Below are 21,835 nucleotides of genomic sequence, written 5' to 3'. Positions count from 1 at the left end.
GTCCAGCACTTAAAAAAAATTTTATTGAAGTATAACTAACATAGACAGTTAGTTTCATGTGTACGACATAATGATCAGACATTTACATGTATTGTAAAATGCTCACCACAATAAGGCCAGTTACCATTTGTCACCAAAATTAAAAAAGGTTTTTTTTTCTTTTTTTGTGATGAGAGCTTTTAAGATTTACTTTCTTAGCAACTTTCGAATTGGCAATATAGTCTACAGCCATGCCACCCTGAACAAGCCCGATCCCATCTGATTTCGGAAGCTAAGCAGGGTTGAGCCTGGTTAGTACTTGGATGAGAGGTCACCTAGGAAGACCAGGTGCTGTAGGCGTAAAAAAATAAAAAATAAGGGATTGTAAGATGACAAGGTCCTTGCAATCCGTGAGGTCGACCAAGGGTTCCTTCTTCTAAAAACAAATTTGCAATATAGTATTACTGACTGTAGTCACCAATCTGCACATTACATCCCATGACTTATTTATTTTGTATCTGGACGTTTGTACCTCTTGATCCCTTTCGCCCATCTTGCCCATCCCCCACTCCCCTCCCCTCTGGCAATTACCATGCTGTTCTCTGAATCTATGAGTTGTTTTATTCTGTTCCTTCGATTCCATAAATAAGTGACGTCATTCGTATTTGTTTTCACTGAGACTTATTTCATTTAGCTTATTATGTCTCACCACTTTACGTGACTTCAGCAGTAGCAAGAGATAGGAGGAGGACCCCTTGGAATTTGGAGTGGGGATAGGAATGCCCAGTTTCTCCAGCAAATGGACAGTGTGCAGCTGGTGCGCAAAATTCATGGACTCGTAGTTTATTCCAATTCTTTCTAAAAGAATCACACGACAGTTGCTCTAACAACATTACGTAAATTCCTGCTCTATGCTGCTGGGAATCAGGCTGCATTTGCTTTACTTGGTAGCTTAGTTCAGTCTTTAACCTTCTAGAGAAAAGCTCAAAATACTAAACAGACAGTAAAAAGGCAGGAATCGTTTTAAACAAAGTCTTTGAATGTGTCCTAATCTAGATGTAAAAGTAAAAATTTATTTGAGTCAAAAAAAGCTAGAAAGCTAATTTTCATTGGGATGTAACTGATAAAATTATTAGAACAGTTTTCTTTAATGCTGTAATTAAATGACTGGCTCAAATATACGCGGAATTTTTTATTAAAATGTTTTAATATTGCTGGTTTTTTTCCCACTACTCTTCATTATTTGCAAAATTGAATTAAATATTTTTCCTGTTATAAGTTAGAAGGAAAAAATTAGACTCTTTTACAAAGAAGGAAGGTCCCACATCCCTCCTCCTCCCTCAGATAGAACAATTAAGAGCAAAATCAGGGAGTCAAAGTGCCAAAGCGCCAAAGTGCTGGGCTTGCATCCTGGTCTTGCTCTCACCAGATGTGTGCCATTTCCTTACCTATAAGATGAGGACAGTAAGAGTATATACCTCAAAAGGCTGTTGTAAGGATCAAGTCAGCTAATATACATGAACAGCTTAGAATAGAGCCTCGCACATGGTAAGGCCTCGATAAATATTCGCTATTATTTCTAATATTATTATGACCATCCTTTCCCACTCACATGGCACACACCGCTAATTGGCCAATGCGACACATCCATTCTCTTGTCCGCTTCCACTACAGAGACAGGAAAAGTTAAAACCCCATTTTGTGAGACTCCCTTGCAGCAAAGCTGGGGTGGGGGTAAGGAGAGATGCGATGCATTTCTGGCCAGTCAAGCGTGAGTGGACATCTGCCATCGCATTTACAGGAACAGGAGAGGCGTTTACTGATAACCTCTCTGCCTCTCCCTTCTCTGAGTACCTACAGAAGCCATGACAGTTGTGATTGTCATCGTATGTTGCTACGCCCACCCCACCTTCTTGCTATGTGGAGTATGCTCGGATCTGTGGGCATAGAACATGGGCTATTCTTTTAATTGCTTTATAAGTCTATTTTTCAAAACCTGAGTGAAAAAAAAATATTTTACAGATAGGTTTGAATGTAAAAACCATAATTATCATACTATTTGTTACACTGTATTCAAACTGAAATCTAAATAATTTCATGACTTACAGTAAATAGACTTATAGAGATATTTGTAAAAGAAAGAATTTTTCTTTTATGAACATCCATTATTGGATGTCATGTATAACGTATGGTACTATTTTCATTATATAAACAGCCAGGAAAAAGTGGTAATATAAATATACTGTAACAAATCATACTGTATTGTCACTAATTTCCAACTTCCAAATTTCATATGATTTAGATTCTGCTGTAAGAAAATTATTCCAGCATCAAATTCATTTAGCTTAACCTATGAAGATATCTAATTTACCCTCTTCTGGAATTATTTTTATTAGTTCTTTCATTTTTAAAACTAATATAAACAACTGACAAAATTCAAGAAATAAGTTACTTGTCTGTTCCTTCTCTCAAATAAAAAGGACACAACCATTTTTGGAATGTAAACATACTTAAGGTACAAGATTTAAAAGTAACCATATAAATGAGTTTGTCATTATGAAATGTTATAGCAAAAACTTGTATTAAATGAATACCCCATATTAAAAACAAAAAAGGAAAACAAAACTTCAATAAGACAGCATTTCCCAAAATATATACCACAGAATGGTGAATGGTGTGTGTGTGTGTGTTTTATGAGGGAAGGCAGGGTGGTTCTGTGGTCAGATAAGCATGTAAAATAATGTATAGTACATACTGCTCTTGGCAATTCATATCAAATACACGTGAAAACTCAATCCATGACACATGATAAATGTGGCATTTCAAATCAGAAATAAGAAAATATTCAATAACTACTATGGTGATGGTAGTTTACAAATGGCTCAAATATTTCATTAAAATATAAAATTGCAAAAGTATAGCAGATGACATGGAAAAGTAGATTTGTTATTCGTTCTGTAATGAAAAGATGTTCCCAAGAAAAATCTAAATGCCCAAATGTCATACAGATTGTACTATACTAAATATCTACAAATCCAAAGAATAATAAGAACAAAGTCTGCATGTAAATGATGAAAGGAAAAACTAGAAAAAGAAATTGAAACACAGGTAATGCCCTAAGACGGAATTTTTAAAAATAAAAAACATTATGACTCAATAAGAAAAAGACCCACTATTCACTAAAAGAACCCAAAACAACAAATCAGGCAAATGATATGTTCAGGAAACTCATCATAAAAATACATGAACCAGGATTTTAGATGGAGGATATATAAACCTCAACCTCATTCATAATGAAAGATAGTCCAAATACATCAATGAGATACCATGTTTTACCTATCGGCCTAACGATAATAAAAAATGAGAATAACTAATAAAGATTAGGAAATAGGTCACTTCACACATTGTTGGTGGAAATATAAAACAAATGTATACAAATGTATACAAATATAAAATAAATGGAATACAATCCAGGGATCTCTATCTGAAACAAAATTGTACATACCATTCAATGAAATAGTTATTTTCTAAGCAAATTATCCTGTGTATAACTCATATGTGTGTGAGGGCATCCGTACCTAGGATGTTCATTATCATGTTGTTTATAATAACAAATGGTTGGAAACAACCAAAATGCCCACTGGAAAGAGACCAAATAAATGACAATACATTATGATATGAAAAAATAATGAAGCATATTTAAATTTAAGTAGTTGATATAATCCATTTCTGAAACATAGTAAGTGAAAAAAAGCTAATCGCTTCTTTTTATCAATGAGGACACTGGATATAGACCTCTCGATGGTCACTCAATGCTAACAGCTACAAAGCAGAGGATACATTTCTGACATCCTACGTGGTCAGCTGTTACCCCAGTACATGGTGCTGAAGAAAGGCATTGCCCAGTCATCCTTTTTGTGTTAAATGCTGTTAAACACATGTTTCCCATGTAAGTATCCTAGTGCCTGACTCTGATTAGTATGTTCACAGTGACCTACTCCAACGATTATTCTTCAAAGAAAGCGAAGTTTAAAACCCAGAGTTGACTCCCTGGCAAAAAAAAAAAAAAAAAAATGTTGTCAAGGTTGTCACCATGTGTTACACAGGGTCTAGGGTGCTGAACGGATGCCTTCAGTTGCAGAAGCACAGGACGTCAGGAAAAAAGAATGTATCTATTTAAATATAAATATAAATAAATATATGTACAGAGATGTGAACTGATACTGGCATTTAACAAGATATGACTCAGTGAACACCCATGACCCTTTGATCAAAAGGTAATTCAGAGACGAAAGGTTAATTATACAGCATAACCACCACTTCGGAGTAGGCGCTGCGCTTGTCACTCAGGAGATCTTCACTTTACTCTGAGAAATAAGCCTGACTAGTACTTAAGCTTGGCAATTGCTTACTTCCTGTTGAAAATACAATAGAAAGTGTTTTTAAATTTTTCAAATATTTCCTATGGTAGTGAAGAATTTTAAAAAAGACTTTCAATGGCTTTGTTCTTCAAAATTTTTGAACAAAGAATGATACGAGTTCAGACAGAGAAAATGGAAATGCTTACTCAATACCAAGAATCAGAAAAGAAGAGACAGTAAGAAAGACAGAGAACAGCAGTGATTTCACAGACGCTTTTTTTTTTTTTTTCTCATGAGAAGCTCTGGGATAAATGAACTTGAGGCCACAAGGAGCCACTCAGAGAGGGGGACCTGGAGCCCAGAAAGGCCCCAGAGGGGCCAGACAGGCAAGCTCTGACAGCGGCATATGGTGCACGCTGGAAAAGAGGCCGAGGGAGCTTGGATTAAAGGCTGAAGAACTGCCATAGAATCTATCTGAAAGGTGTGAAATAATCAAAATTGTACTTCACTATGATTAAAGCTGGCATAGTGTGAAGGTGTCAAGCCTGGGTGACTGGGAAAATGGTGGTATCATTAACCCAAAATAAGAACATGAAAATCAGGTTTTATGTGGAACATGATGTTAGGTTTTAGATGAATTGATTTTGAGGTGCTGGCAGAATAGTCAAATAGTTTTGTCCAAGATGTAGTTGGAAATATAAAACTGTCAAATCTGTTGTTCAATTCCATCCTACAAATAGGTAACTAGGAATATGTGTCAGGCACCAAAACCAGCCCCAGCCCCTGTTCTCGTGGGACTTACAGTCTAAAGGTGATTTCAATACCTCATTTTGATTACCTGCATGCTGGATGTTCAGAAAAAAAGCAGTCTGCTATGAAATTGCTTAATGCAGAGGCAATAGGTCCGTTCAAGACTGTAACACAGTGAAATGCTCCTCTCTGCTCTCTCTGACTCAGGCTAAGAGCTCCTGCTACAGATGAGCTAATTGCTACAGGAATTTTGCTTGAGGCTTGAGTGTTTTGCAAAAACAGCCCCAGGTCAGAAGGAGTCTTTCCTGAAGAGGTGGGGAAGTGTGTACAGAACAATGACTGTTTACCAAAGATCCACAGCAACCTCAGGACCAGACTCAGATCAATGGTAACAAAGAGATTTGGAAATTTCGCCCTCTTCCTAGCTTCCCACCTATGGCCTGCTCCTCCTTCCACCCCTTGACATAAGAGATGCTTGAACTTGAGGTGCTCTTAAGATGGATTTGAGGAACTGTTCACAGCTCCCATCTTCTTAGTTGGCACCTTCTCAATTAATAAACCTTTCCTACTCCAAACTGATCTATTGAATATTGGCCTTCTGGGGGCACTGGGCACATGAACTTTGTGATGGTAACCATCTGACTGCCCAGTGATGATTTCGGGGGTTACTCTTTGATACCTGTCTTTGCACTGAACTTTCTGATGGCATGTTTTATGTATACCTTAGAACACAGGACAGTAAACAGTGGAAATCTGTGTATTGGCATTTTGGGTGCTGAGAATGTTCTTAGTTAAGCACCACCTTACAGCTTCCAACTTTGCCCAAAGTAGTTTTACTAGATTTAAGTTCTAGGTTCATTTTAAACATGAATTTGTGATTTAAAGTATTAAGTATTCACCATTCTTTCAGTTCATTTCAAAGGGGAAGTACAGATTTATTCTGCACAAATATGGCATTCTCTCCCTACCCCTTCCTCAATCAGATGCAGAAACTGAGGCATTAATATTTACAAACTGAAGAAATTTAAAAATCTTAATTAGAGCAACAGAAACATATTTTTGAAAGAAAGGAAGTCGGCAAAGATAATAAGGCAAATCTGAATGAGTGGAAAGTGGGGGGCAGGGGGGGAGGGGGAGGAATTGACATATGCTTCCGGAGAAAGCAAATAACACAGAAAAGAAATGAAAATGGGAAACAACTGAACTTTCCATGAACTCATTAACAATTGCAAAGAAACTGGAGGCAAAAAAAGTGCTAAACTCTCTCAAGAGAACAATAAGATCTTCCCTCGACTATAAAAAGCTGACAAAAAGAATATAGAAGCCTCTAAATAAAAACTGATATATCAGATCTTTGAAAAAAAAAAAAAACTGTATTTAGAAGGAATGCATGAGAAAAAAGAACAAAAATCTAAATATGAATTAAGATACATGAGAAAACATCACTTGGATTGAATGCCATTTTGCCAGCATTTGAATGGCCTGTGTGGAACATTTTTACCTAAATTTTCTAATCTAATTCTCACTCTAATTCTGTAAAGTAGCTATTATCTGAAGCCAGGGAAGCAGGACCTCAAGGAGGTAAAGTGAAGTACCCAGAGCTCTACAAAAGGCAGGTGGCAGAGGGAGACTAGAACCAGCATCTTTGTTTCTAAAGCTTACATTCTTTCCATTACAGACTTTTGACACAGAGGTGGTGATGATGATAATTGAGAAGAGCTCAGATCCTTAGCTTTGTTGACTTGCACTTATAGGTATTTTAGGAAATGCTTCGGGGCACAAAAAGACAATGGCATTCATAGCCGGGAACTCCACCAACAAGCAAAGATTAGGATTCTTCAAATGCACTGGGAACCATTCCTCTCTGAGAACAAGGTAATAAATGAGATGCAGGTCACAGACGGCTCCTACCTCAGAGAGAAAGGCCAGAAACATCCCTCTCTTAGGAACAGTAGTATCTGGAAATAATAGAATCAGTCCAGTCTGCAGTGGCTTCCTGGTCCCTCCCTACAACACAGTCACTGGGCAACTGCTACACAGCAGACCTCATTTTATTCACAGATCTTGTGCTTTCATGGACAATGCAAGACCCTCCACTAGCGAAAAAATGATGGCTCGCTGAAGGCTTGGATGGTAGTATTTTTTAGTGATTAAAAAGTATCTTTAAATTAATATAGGTACTTTTTTTAGATATATGCTATTATATACTTAATAGACGAATGTATAGTGTAAATATAACTTTATATACACTGGGAAACCAAAAAAATTCATCTGACTTGCTTTACTGCGATATTCACTTTATTGCGGAGGTCTGGAACGGAACACATGCCTGCGGGGTTAAAACCCTGAGGCCGGACACCAGTGCCCAAGAAGCAGTCCTTCCTCATCTTTACTTCCTCCCGCATGTATCAGCATAAACGACTCCTCTACCATCTCACTGCCTCCAGAGAACAATCTTTTCACCTTTTCGTCTGAACTGGAAATGGGCTCTACCTGGAAACCGGAGAGATGCGGTCCACTGGCCCCTTCTCACGGATGCTGCTCGTGTTCTCACACACGGTGAGGATGAAGGAGACGGGAGGCCTGTTTCCCCTCGGGTCTTCACTGCTACATCTGGCTATCACTTCCTCCCCCTCGGGTCAAAAGCACTCGCCTTTGAGACACATGCCATTCATTGTTACACCACTGTCATCCCTCGAGGTCACTGTCATCCGATCAGGCACAAATTTCCTCTCTCATTCAAAACAGACTGTGTCATCGGATTCAGGCTTCCTCTTCGAGCCAAGCCCTGCGTGGATTCGGTTCCCTGTGAACAACTGTCCAAGAGCAAACCCCGAGTTCCCTGACCCTCCGCATCTCCAGGGACCATGCTTTCTCTCTGCTTCGCATCACTCGCTCTCATGCCAATAATCTGAACTTTGCCACCACGCGCAACAGTTTCCTTATACTTCTAATAACTGAAATTCGTAACCGCCACGCTCTGACTCTTGTCCTTCTTGTCCTTCCCTTCTCCCTCTCTTCCCCTTTCATTAGTCCCGCCACTTGTCCCTGGCGGTCTCCAGTGTCCTGGCCCCGTTTTCTGGCCCATCCAGCTTGCGCTCCGTGATTCCGCGCGGGGCCCATTGCTCACCGGCGAGCATCTTCCTTCCCTCCTTCTCCGCTGCTCTTTCCCAGAGTCTGGTAAACCCCCAATTCCATCTTTTTGGCACTATACACCAGCTGCTAAGCAATCATGGTGGGAAAAAAATGACACTGCAGGATGAGGGCCAAGTGCATCGTCGTGGGAGCCAACTGCCGCTGGGTTCTTAACACCACTCGACCCCCCCCCCCCCGTCCCCCCGCCCCGAGTTTCAGCGGGAGCCTCTCGCCCGCACTCCACGGGGGCTGTTTCTGTGCTTCCCAAGCCTCTCAACCAAGCACTGCCCCTCCCGGGCAGAGGGCTGCCTCTGTTTCAGCTAGAAAATGGAGAGCGCTCGATGAAAACAGCCTTGCCTTCCTACCAGCAACTGCAACGTCAGCCTTTCCCCCTGCCCGCCCGTCACGACGGCGGGGCACAGCGGGGCACAGCGGGGCACGGCGCTTTCCCGACGACGATTTCCTCGATTTTCTCGGCTGTGCTGGCGTCTCGCCCTGGGCACTGCTGCTCGGCTCCCCCCTCGATCTGCCGTCATCCTCTCCTCACTCCTCCCAGTCCATGTGACATGAATTCAAACACCTGCTTTGCGCTCCCCGGGCACCCTCGACTTGCGCCCCCACGTCTGTACCCTTTCTTAGTCTGTCTCACTTCCCATGCTCACTGTCAACCCTCTGCCCTCTCCTGTGAGCTGGAGCCAGTGGGACAGTCTTCAGTCTGTTTATTACATGATCTCTTAGCAGCATGTGGCAGTGGTCTGCCCCTTCTCCTGTGAAGAGGTCTCTCCCCTGGGCTTCATCATGCAAGAATTTGATTCCTCCACTTACCCTCCTGGTAACGCCTTCTCATCTTCTTTTCTCGGCTCCTCTTCTGCTGCCCATGCGTACACCATTCCTCACACTCTCTATCAGGGATTCCTTAATTCCCATAGCTTTTCATACTGAGAATTACGAGTGCTTGTTTTTTTTCCTGGAACACAGGACTTTCAGTGATAAAACTGGAAAGTCTCAGGCAAACTGGGATGAATCGGTTACCCTAGCCCAGTCAGTCACTCGACATGGTAACTCAGGCCTTAGAGATCAGCGGTCCTCAACCTTTTTGGCACCAGGGACTGGTGCTCCTATGAGATTCTAATGCCTGGTGATCTGAGGTGGAGCTGAGGCGGTGATGCTGGCGCTGGGGAGCGGCTGCAAATACAGGTGAAGCTTCGCTTGCTCGCCCGCCGCTCACCTCCTGCTGTGCGGCCCAGCTCCTAACAGGCCACGGACTGGTACTGGTCTGTGGCTTGGCGGTTGGGGACCCCTGCTATAGATAACTAATTCAAATGTGGCACCACCTCTTCAAGACAGAAGCAGCTGTTGAAGGCAAGTATACATAGAAGGTTCTCTAGATCTCAATGCACTGAGTTCCCGCTTTTCTTACTGAGAAAATATCCAGCAGGATTCATATATAACCTATTAGCACTTAAAAATCCTCCTCAATGAAAAACAATAAAAACTAATGTAGCATTTATCTGAAATGGTACAAATCTAGTGTATAGTTCCAGTAGTTAAAGATTTCTCTCTTCAATGCCCCATTCTTCAACTATTCCAATTCTTGACAGTAATTTTGACTTCTATCTAATCTATTATAATAATTTCTTCTTTAAACACCTTGAAATATTTGTAACATGCTGTAAAGGAATGATTTATTTTCCTCTCTAATAAGCTGCAATAAAGAAATGCTCCTCGCGTAAGTAAATGCTGGAAAACAACTCGTGTTAACTTATGACCACCTCAGCCTAAAGACGTAGAAGACATTCTTCCAGTTACTGGTTGCCTTTCAAAGTTCATTCCATAAATGGTCTGTGGAACTGTCATCGCTCCTGGCTCTAGGTGTACTCTACCAAATATCGCCTTTTAAACTTGCCTGGACAAGTGAAATACAGCCCAGTGCCCGAAGGAGAATGAACAAAAGTTTTAGATATGGAACCTACAAGAGAAGAGCAAGACTCAAGACTCTTTAGACCAAAGGAAATAAGGTAAAGAAGTAACTTCATGGCACTCGGATTATGATGTTTACATCTCTTCATCTCCTTCGCTATGAGACAGCAGACGGGCTGACATTAAAATGAAAAATCAACACTAAGTTATGGAATTATTTGAAAAGAAATGATTGTTAACACAGGAACGGCCTGCCACAGGAAATGGTGTCCATTTCTCTCAGATTTAAGGCGATATTCTCTACTGTTTCAGGGGAGTTAGGCGTAGCACCGTTGAAGTGGGTGTCTTGCTGCGGTTTTGTAACGTGCAACTTGCTACCAGACACACAGCTACAAACGAACGTATTGTTCAATATATTTATCTTAGTTTGTGCTTCTCATTTTCTCCCTCTTGCCAGCCACCTTGTGGCCACATTTGTACATATTAATGCTTTCACAAGGGGGTATGTGCGTCAATAAGAGAAGTTGAAATTAGATTAGTTAATTTGCTACTTCATTAACAACTGTGGTAAAAAGTCCAAAGAGAATGGAGATTGAAACTAGCTAAAATGAGGGGTTCGTATTGTAAGTGAATCTAAATTATCTATGTCCCCTATTTCTGCGGATAACTGAGAGTCAGCTGTGCACGCATCTGTGGGTGTTTATAAACATTTAGCATCTGTAAGTTTATGGGTTGTAAATGGTGAGCTAATTAGTGAAATGTTAGTCATTCCTAATGACAGTTGTTATGGATAATGGTTTTATCCAGGTTAAATTGATCTCAGCACCTTGTTGATCACTGGAGGCCACTCTATCTTGTATTATAAGACTAAGGAGCTACACTATGTCACACATTAAAGATGCATTATAACTACATAGGGCTGCTAGTTTATGCATGCTAATGATCCCTACTCATAATAGATTGAAATGCTGATTGATCGTCAGGGAAAATGAGAAGTTGTCAATCTGTAAGAAGTTCAACTGATTCTGTAATCTATGCCATTTTTCTGTTCTACATACATACTAAATATATTCCATTCAAAAAATTAAGAAAGCATAGATAGCAAACTAATAATTGACATGAGAGACAATTCATTAATAAAAAAGTTTGTTCATATACATACATACTGCATACATATGTATTTCCCTAAGTCTCCCGTATCATAAAATTTTCCTAAACCTATGTCTCTCTCTTTTACTGATCGAAAATGTGAGGAAAACACTCTAAACAATTTCAAATAAATTTTTCCTTCAAGGGGATAATGGGACATGTTCTATGTCTTACCTTACCCGTACCCCAAAAGTCTCACTCTCCAGGAGAGAGGACAACCCCAGCTCATCCTCATACGTTAACTAGATTTGATATCAAATGTTCTCGGTTAGTCCAGTTACAAAAGAATGCATAAAATACCTTTGTTAACACAAAATGTTTTCCTTCTAATTAAAAAGGTAAATTTATGTGCAGTTGTTATGTTTCACAAGCAATGTCAAGCCCTTTCAGAAAAATTACCCCCTGGATAAAAAGGCACTAGATTGGAGATGCAAAATCAACGCGTGCTAAAGCTAGTATCGGTATCCACCCACCACGAAAAGTTCTCCTATTCACCCAATCAGCTATGGCGTTACCCTGAAAATGCCTTTCAAAAACTACTACGTCTTTGCTCAGCCCATCCTAGTTTAGGCCTTCGGCATTTACATTCTGTAAAACGTTAACAGTCTCCTAATTGGTCTCACTCTTCCTACTCCCCTCACATCCTCTAATCCATCTGCATTTTAGCCATCTGGACTGGACCATCTCTCTCAAAGACGGCCTGATCCCTGCTCTGCCTAAGGCCCCCGGAGTGTGCCTACAGCATGAAGCAAAACTCCCAAGCACAGCACTCTCCTGACCTCCAATTTATCCTCATCCCTTCCCACAGCTCCACCCAAAGATCATCCCGGGCCTGCTGCTATGTTATTTGTTGCTGTCCAAATATGAATTCCATGCCTCTGTGTCTTAATTTACTCATCCCAATGGACTCCCAGGCTTAGAAGCCCTGGCTCATTTTAACTCTCTGTTCAACTTGATATCCGCCTTATTCAAAGGACCAACGGAGGTTTGAGCAATGCTGCTCACATGCAGCCCACCCTCCCTTCCCCCAACCGACAGTGGAAGCCCAAAGGACCATTCACAGTATAGGAACTGTGCACACAGGAGGAAATGCACACTACATTCTTGGAATGTAAGTGGAAAAGGTGACTCATCTGGTGGGATGGAGTCGGGGAGGGGAGGTGATCCCACGCAGGCTGGAGCCCTGCACTCTACTCTGCATTCCAGGAGGAGCCGGGGCTAAAAGGATAGACTTTCCCGTGGAGTCACAGAGGGTGGATCCAAGAGCAGAAGCATCTTGTGTCCAAAATACAGAACTGTGAGAGTGGCAGATGAATAATGTGTTCCCTGAGAGGTGGCCAGGGAGCAATCTAGGCACAAGAAGGCTGCAGAAGCCACCCTGGCAGCTGAGTCTGGTAGGAGAAGCACAGAAACTTCCAATGGGCACAAGCTGGGGAGAAAAAGAAGTCAGAAAGTGCAAGTACAAGTGAGAATTCGCCAATGTCAGAGAGCAGAGGTGGTATCTAAGAGAAATCTAACAGATCTCCCAGGGTACCACCCAAGAGCAAAACAAACGCCATGTTAACAAAGCTGGACAGGAGAAATTATGTCAAAAAGTAAGGAGGCTATTTGAGGCCCAGACAATTGAACCAAGAAGAGTGCACACTCTTAGAAGTGTGCCCCAATCTGGCTCTCAAGCTTGGGGTCCATATTAGGGAAAAGGAAAAGAGAGAATGAGGGAGGGAAGTTGAAATATAAATAACTGAATTCTGCACTGTAATTACTGAGCTATAATACAGAGGGAAAGGGAGGGAGGAAATTGGCTACTTTTTTTTTTAACATTATGTAGGTTGGTGGCTCACAGTCTGAAATTAAATTGCATTTATAGAAATCATTACATCTTTGAACACCTGAGTTTGTTGTCGTGACTGTGAAATACCTATTTATTACCAATACCATAAGAGCACATAAAACAAACTCGACAGATGTCATATCTTGTCCTAGGACTGGGCCAATTTACCTTTGAGTCTACTCAAATAGAATATGTACAAATTGAGGAATTTTTGTTCCACAGACATGAATTCCATAAATATTTTAAAAGCGCTCACTGAACACCTGCTATGGAACGATACTATATTAGGAACAGCAGCTTAAAAGAGCTTTATTTTTTTAAACATGGCTAATTTTGTATAAAAGACTTTTATTTTTGTAAGCATTAATAAGAAATAATGGTCTGTTTGATTTCCATGTACAAAGAAGAAAATTTTTAATTGCCAAATCTGAACATTAATTCGAATATCATTTGAAATAACTATAGTAAATGTTCCATGTCATTTTCCTCTTTTTTCTATATTTTAGAAAAGATAAATATCATCTAATTAATAAACCTTTATGCCAAAGAGGCCCCTGATAAGTTTCTACAAGGAATACATTAAATTCTCAAAACTTTGAATTTCTGTTTTCAAAATTAGCCGACCTTAAATTGGAGAAAGCTAAACGCATGCCCACACACACAAGCTAAACGGCAAAACTCTGATGGAAATGTTTGTATCTCTGAGAATTCCTCACATTCTACCAATGCTAAATGCTGAAGGAAAGATCTCTCTCCCTTCTCCCTTTATACAGCAGACAAATGGTGACTAAATATGTTACATCTATTATATCAAAGTGGAATGCTTTAGATGATATTTTTATCTACCACGGCCAAAATCAGAGTGCACTTACTAGAGTCACAGAAAAATGGTAGGATAATCAATTAAATAATTTAGTAAATTTATTTACTTATTGACTAATTTAATATTTCTCCAACAAAACTATTTCATGCATTTGAGTAGTGACTACTATCAAAAGGCCCTGTGCTTTTTCAAGAGAAAATTTCACTGTTTCGTTACAAATATTTAAAAACTTTTATTTATATGTGAATCCAATAGGAAATACAATCTAATTAGCATCAAAAATATTCATTGGGAATGAGCTCATAATTGCAATTCAACACCAATAGGAATCACTATTTCTAAAAGGTTTCTGAAGAAAGACTGCTTTGTTGGCTTTTGGATTAAGATACTTTCTCTTGTTCACTAAGCAAACAGTTTTCTTGACTTTTTGACAGTTAAAGGCTACTTTGCAGTTAGGTTAAAAACAGGCACTGTCTGCACATTTAAAATCTTTAGAACTGACGGCAAATCAGAAAATCAGAGGTAGAATGACTTCCGAGGGAAACTAACCAGCTTCCTAAGGCAGTGATGCTTTCTTTATACAACACTCTTGGGAGTTAGTGATGGAGCCTCCGATTCAACGCTCATTTGACAACAAAATGTTTCTACTTTGCAAGAGTGCTTGCCTGCATAGCACTAAAAGGTTAAAAATAAACAGAAGATGATACTGAACTAAAATTACTGTCACTTCCACCCATTGTTGATAATTATCGGTGGGAGTTTTATTGTGACAGTTCACTCTAGCCAGGTAACAGGAATCTCATTCCAAGAACGATCATCTGTTTTCTGTTATTACACTAGTCTGGCACAGTCTCCTGCCTTGGGCGTCCTAGCCTGTGTAACGGCCGCCTTGATGCTAACTGCGTTCACATTATGTGGCTTCTAATTTTCTTGAAGAACATTGGATAGCGAGGAAGGAAGCTATCCGGGAAACAATATCTTAAAATCTTGTTACGAAATAATGTCTAATTTCATCTGAACACTAATGCCTACTTATGCCATTTTCAAGTAGCACATATTCAATTTCTCTGCTTAATTTTCCCAGTCTGCCCTAGGGTATATTTATTCATCATCAAAAGTCAAATAAATACTCCTGAGTTCCTTTCTCACTGGCCGAGATAATCACTTTAGACTTTGAGCCACCTTCGGGACCAGGTGCAGCACCACTGAATGGGTTTCCTTCAGCTTCAAGGATTTAATGTCAAAATGACCAAAATAGAAAGAAAAAAGAGACAGCCTATTAAGAAAAATAAAAAATAAAAATAAAAAAACTGGCTTCCCCTACGACCTTTTGACACATTGGTATTTTCATCTCAAAAGATATACAAACAATAGTGCAGAAAGACAGGGGACTATAAGCTGGGATAAAAGAATAAGAGCACAATGGCCGGTTACGGGCCGGGTTCTGGAACAGTCGGACGCCAGGCGCTTGCTAGCATTTCGAAAGTTCAACTGTACAACTTCCCATTTCAAATCAAGGCCCTACAAATCAGATCATTCTCTCTTAGAAATGTGCTGAGAGATTAAGTTTTCCCTACCAATTACCATTCTTTTTTTTTTTTTTGACGAGTCAATATTTTTACTCATTTAATTACCAGATCTTCATTTTCAAACAAAGATCAGCCAGTTTGCAAATGAGTGCTTTGGCAACAGAGATACACACACAGAAGTTAATGGGACAGCTTTTGTTTTTAATTCTGTGTTATAAAAATCAAAGAAGAGTCTCTATTGATTATTGATCTATATCAAGAGGTGACAAACTTTTTCTGTAAAGGATTGGGCAGAAAATATTTTAGGTTTTGTGGGGTATGTGGTCAGCGTACCAATTACTCTGCAATTATAGCACGAAGCAGCAAGAGATGATGTATGTAAAGGAACGGGTGTTGCTATATTCCAATAAAATTTACAAAATTTCATAGGCTCAGGCTAATTTGGCTCAAGGGCTGCAGTGTAACCTATATTTTTACTTTCCACATAAGTATCAATATGCTAAACTAAACACAAAATGAAAGAGATGTCATTTGACCAGTTAAATTGTTATTGATTGTCTGACATATCTTGAGTGTCTTCTGTGGTATCTGCTATGTGCACCTAGGATGCTAGGCCCTATGAGATAAAGAAGGTAGAAGGCCATGTTCTTGAAAAATACACACTCTATTAAAAGTATAAGACAAAAGCCAATGAAATGAGTGTTAATGAAATACTCCATATGTGAGTTACATGGCAAGAATGTAATGGTTTATGAGAAAAGCAGATTGTCTATTATCAAGGACAAATATTCAGAGAAGACATTTTGTAGAATGCAAGAACTCAACTAAATCGTATTTTATTAGACTCGGTCAATCTAAATGGAAGAAAGGTATTTACGGCAAAGAGAACACCAGAAATAAATGCGGAGAAGCAGGGATGGTGTAACCAGTTCGACAGCAAGAGTGGCCACTGAGGACTGAAAATCCACAGTCTCTTACCCATAAGCTCTGCAGCAAGATATTTCAGAAATAATGTTTCAGACTGTAGGAAATTCAAACAGGTGTATATGCTGCAAAATAATCACACACCCAGAACGACCTGGGGCAGCATCTTCTAATTAATCTTACCATTTCTGCAGCATTAATATTCACATTTGATGTGACTGCCTATCAGTTCATGTCAGCGTTGGCATCAAATGCATTTGGGCACTGAAGTTACTAATTTTTTTTTTTTTTTTTTTTTGGAGCACTTTGCCTTTTCGAATTGCAAAAGAGGTTTAGACACATAGTGGATTTTGCTGCCGTAAGGCACTAAGCAATCCTGTTTTTGTTGCAATTTTGTCGAATTGGTTTTTACAGTTTTTTGAAAGGTAGAAGTATTAAGCTTTAGAGATGGTAAAAATTTCACCTCTTTTTCAACTGTAACGTATATAATTCTTTTTTTAAAGTGTTGGACTGGGCACTCTGAGGGGAACCAGAGGTCCAAAGTGTATCTTTCTATCGCTGTAAAATAATTGGAGGCTTCTGTTTCTTGAGATACATGCTAAAAGCAGAGATTTACATAATATTTAAATATATATAAGGTAATAAAAAAAGGGGTAAGTTTCTTAAAAGCTGGAGAGATTCATGGCTATGTCTGAAAATAAGACAATGCTCACTGATTACCTGTGAAATTAAAAAGAACAACCTCCCATCAAATACAAGTAACTAACTGCGCTTAGAATTGGCAACCCAGCAAGAAAGGGGTCACGGTGACAACATCGGCTGGTTTGGAAAGTGGACGGTATGCAAATAACCACCCATTAGGGGAGACAATTACTTAAGGAGTCATCAATGTGATACACAAAGGAGATGCCACTGTGACTGAGTTCTCAATTATAATACAATAAGTGTAACTGATGCTATCAAAGTTATAGCATTCTGCATATTGGAATAACATCAAAAGAATTCGGTGGTATCATTTGTGCCATAGAATGCAAACAGGGTGAATTTGTGCTTGGTAACAGAAAAATTATGAATAAATGATGTTACTGTAAAGATTTCTGTGGTAAAATCCTTAGAAGTAACCCATACTACATCATATAAAGATTTAAATTATTTTGCCCTAGAGTTTATGATAATTAGCATTAAATCTTTCATTCCAAAACAAATTTAAACAAAAAACTGGAGCTTATTTTCTACTCCTCATGTAGTTTGTAATACTCATAAGAAGGTTTAATGAAAAATCATTTTGAAAATGGCTTTTAAGTATGGGATGAATAAACCAGTAAGTATAAGGATGTACTATGGAGATGTTTAACAAAGAATAACATATATAATAAAGTAAAAAAATAATAATAATTAATTCTAAGATACATTGTGCGGAAGAAATCTGGGAGCCTCCTCTCCTAATTTCCGTTTTCTGGGGCTTTTTGGAAGGAGGCGGGCGATGGCATGAGCCTTGCATAGCTACACAGAGAAGACACGTGTCAGTTTACACAGAGGCCGGGCTCGGAATGAGTATTCACAACCGAAGCCGTGTTCCTCCAGCGAAAGAGATCCCGGCACACAAATAAAAACCTGTAGAACTATTAGCAAGACTCTGGGAAACATTTCTCACCAGACACCCCTTCTACCATTCATGGAGTCTCAGTCTCTTACAACCACCAGGAAAGAAAAAAAAAAAACGCTAAATGGTAGAGCTGATGGTGGGGTGTCTGAGAGTACTGGTTCTCCAGTAAAACACACGGAGGTGTTTTGTGTCCCTAGCTACAACTAGGATGCTGTAAACTCCCGGCTTCCGTTAACTTGTACCCTGGGTCAACTCCAACTCTGACGACCTCTCCCCGGCCACTTCAGAACTGCTGAGCTCTGCTGGGCACAGAACTATCCAGACCATTGAAACTCTCTCCTCCAAGAGGAGAAGGGTGCCAGTGTTATTTATCCTCCTAGTTCTGAGAGCTGGGATAAATAAATCTTTGGATAAGCGAATGATAACCTGAACTAGAGTAAGGAAGTATTCCTCATTTGGCAAGCCTCCTCAAACCTCCCAACACGAGGAAAGAAGCTATCTAGTTTAAAACTATTGGCTACGGTACCAAATAGATAGTTGTCCCCCTCAAAGGTTTCCACGGAAGATAATTTTCAACCTTCACACATAGGTATGATCTACTGCCAGTTATCAATTACTAAAACTAGTTTTCTTGCACTATTGTCAAATCATCAGTAGTAAAGGAGTAAGTACAATAATTAAAAATATGACATCTGGTCAGAAAACACTAGTGGCTACATTGTCTGCTAAATCTACAACCGTGTATAAAATATTAAACAACCCTTCCATAAAAATAGTCTCGAACACACATGGAGCCTGGCAAATAACATGTGATCAACGAATGGTGGCGGCAGTAGTAGTGTTAGTACTCGTAGTAGTAATATGAGTAATATTGTTGCCATTATTATTATTATTATAATTATTATTATTAGTAGTAGTAGTAATAGTAGTAGTAGTAGCAGCAGCAGCAGCAGCAGCACCAGGAGGAGGAATATTCCAAAAAAGGTAGGGGTAAGAAGGGAGAAATACATCAAAGCCAATGCGATTAATTTGTTATCTTCTTCTAAATAGAGAAAAGATTAAAACTACTGGCCTATTTATACGCATCAATTGCCAATAATGCTAGGAAACTGAAAGCACTACTGCATAAAGCTGGAATATACACAATTATGGAAAATAATCTAAGTTTTATGTTATCTGTAGAGGACAGGGTAATTGTCAAAGCCTTTACGAAGGCAAGTATACACATTAATTGCGTATCTGTTGAGACTGGCAGACATTCCCAAGTAGTATTTATGTAATATGCATTTCCTCTAAAATGGAGGCCTAATTGCTTAGTTACTCTAAATTGCAGAATGGAAAACAAAGGAGCAGTTTTGGCCATGTGGGTAAACAACAGATTTCTAAAAGCTAATTATCTCTTTATTTAATAGACTGAAGTTGCACCAAATGAGACATTTAAATCTAATAAATAATAAACAAATTGTAACCTAAAGACTAAAATATAGAAGCTGCTCATATAGTTTTTATTGCTCCATTAAATAAGCTCTTATTTACTTCCCCCACAAAACATAATTATACAACACTGGGTCCATTTCAAGGCCATTCTGATGTGCTATTTAGAAATTATGTGAATCAACTTACATACTCAGGAAGTCTTAAAGCATAATATTTGAATTCTATTATCAAATGCCCTATTCGTTTCCATGATTAAGAAACAGAAATGCAGTTTCAAAAAACTTGTACACAATCACATAAAATTGCTATGACTATTTGTCTTACTAGAAATGATTACACGTAAGAATAGCTATATACTTTAAATAAATACTAGTGTCAGTACTTACCACTTTAATACTTTGGGTATCTTCTAAATTAAAACAATTCAAATTTAAACATCGACCTCAGGAAATGTATTCAACATACACATACTGATTAAATAAAGACATTATAAAACTGTAATTTGCTTGTTTGTTTAATGAAATATCAAATCATTCAACATAAATAACCAAAACTATAATGTGAATATTTAAGAGACCTTCAGGCTCATCATTTTTAAAGAAAACAAAAATGAGAAAAATGCCCTTTTAATGCTACAGTATGATAATATCGGATGCTGTGCTTTTTTTAGAATTTTGCTGCCAAAAAGATTTTTAATGCTTCATTTTTATTCTTAGGGAAATGTAGCCCACTATTCTATATTTTCGTTCTATTCACAAAAATCGCATTCTGAAATAATAGTGATAATAAATAGTAGACTTAAATAATTGCCCGCTTTCTTGCCAAGGGCAAGTAATGACTGACGATGGCCGAGAGAGAGAGCAGGGATTAGTTTACTACCTCAGGTGGTGCAAGAAGAATCTGAACATCTGTGAAAAAACATAGGTCATATGCGCATGGTAAAAATACTAAAGTCACGAAAATACACGAAACGAAGCTTCCTGTGGGGTTATAGAGGGATTACGTGAAGCCGTTTTTCTTCCTCCATCATTCAGGGTTGGGCGACCTACATGCAAAAATAAAACTAAAAAAGTTCCTGGTCCAGAGAAGTGACAAAATACTAATCTAAATGCAAAAAGTGGCACTTCTACCTTTATTTATTTAATTTTTTATAAAGAAGCCAAGTTGACAGCTTCTACAAAGAGCAGTTCCATTGATCCTTGAGCGACACAGGTTTAAATCCTGTGGGTCTGTGTTCATGCCAGTTTTTCTGTCAGTAAAAGTCTGCGCTGTTTCTGATCAGCGGCTGGGAGTCCCCCGAAGCGGGGGGCCAACTGCACACATTGACCTGCGCGTCGGTGGGCTGTGGTATCTGCGGGGCTCCTGGAACCCGCTCTTGCAGATACAGAGGAATAACTAAGTATGTGGGGAGTCAAAAGTTAGATGCGGATTTTCGACTGCATTAGGGGTGGCGGCTCATAACCCCAGTGCTGTTCAGTATTCGACTGGGCTATGTTCTGTATTAAAATATAATATCTATGTAGAAAGATGGCATAAAGCTTTAGCTGATACAATGAGATGTTCAAAAAAGACACTATTTGAGTACACATAGTACGTGTAGTATATAAACACGAGACTGGCTTTCCTATCAATTTCTAAGGAGCTTTACATAACCAGTCTTGTATATTAATAATGAGCTCGGTACACGCTGATATTCTCCTTAGTTCTAAGACCAACTTAGGTCACCACCACTTGGCACTCCACCCAGTCCCCACGTCTCTGTCTCGTTTCCCTGTCTTATTTTACTTCGTATAACTTTTCATAATCTATAATTATTTTATACATGTAGTTGTCTGATTCATTCGAATTTTCAGCTTCATTATAGCAGGATCTTATTCTTATGTATCACTATAATTCCAACATACAGAAAAAAAAAACTATCTGTTGATGAATAAAAGAAATGAAGGTGGCCTAGCTATTACATTTTTTCTCTATAGCAATAAAATACTGAAAGATCATATAGCACTTATATTTTTCATAAAAATACGATGTCTTTATTGAAGGTGGTATTTGTCAAATATCAAAAATGTATATTCAGTGTATCTGTTAAATGTGTCAAAAAGTGATATTTTGTCTAAGAATGTTTTCAGTAATTATGTGCTAATTAGACATACTGGTTTGTAACTTTTACTTCAAAAAGCCATAAATATTATACAAATTATGATTTGACATAAAGCATATTCTACATTAAATATGGAAAGGAAAGTGACTGCCTGCTTATATTATTTTTAAACATAAAAAGTTATCAAGAAATAAGTACTATTATATTTGACAATTATCTGACTTATGGGGTGATAACAGCTATATTGAGACTGAATATTTTGTCCTATATTAATAATTGTGTTATGTTTA

At 38.7% G+C, this 21,835-nt stretch overlaps 1 protein-coding gene and 1 pseudogene across 2 annotated transcripts in view; one reads left to right on the top strand and one right to left on the bottom strand.

Annotated features, from left to right (window-relative positions):
• Positions 1-21,835, bottom strand: part of DIAPH3 (diaphanous related formin 3) — a 430,201-nt gene that overhangs the window by 102,142 nt on the left and 306,224 nt on the right. The window lies entirely within an intron of this gene.
• Positions 221-339, top strand: LOC118609795 (annotated as a pseudogene).

Source organism: Rousettus aegyptiacus, unplaced genomic scaffold, assembly GCF_014176215.1.
Source record: "Rousettus aegyptiacus isolate mRouAeg1 unplaced genomic scaffold, mRouAeg1.p scaffold_m13_p_11, whole genome shotgun sequence".
Taxonomy (NCBI): Eukaryota; Metazoa; Chordata; class Mammalia; order Chiroptera; family Pteropodidae; genus Rousettus; species Rousettus aegyptiacus.
The sequence above is the reverse complement of the archived record's forward strand: the minus strand, read 5'-3'. Positions and strand labels throughout refer to the sequence as shown.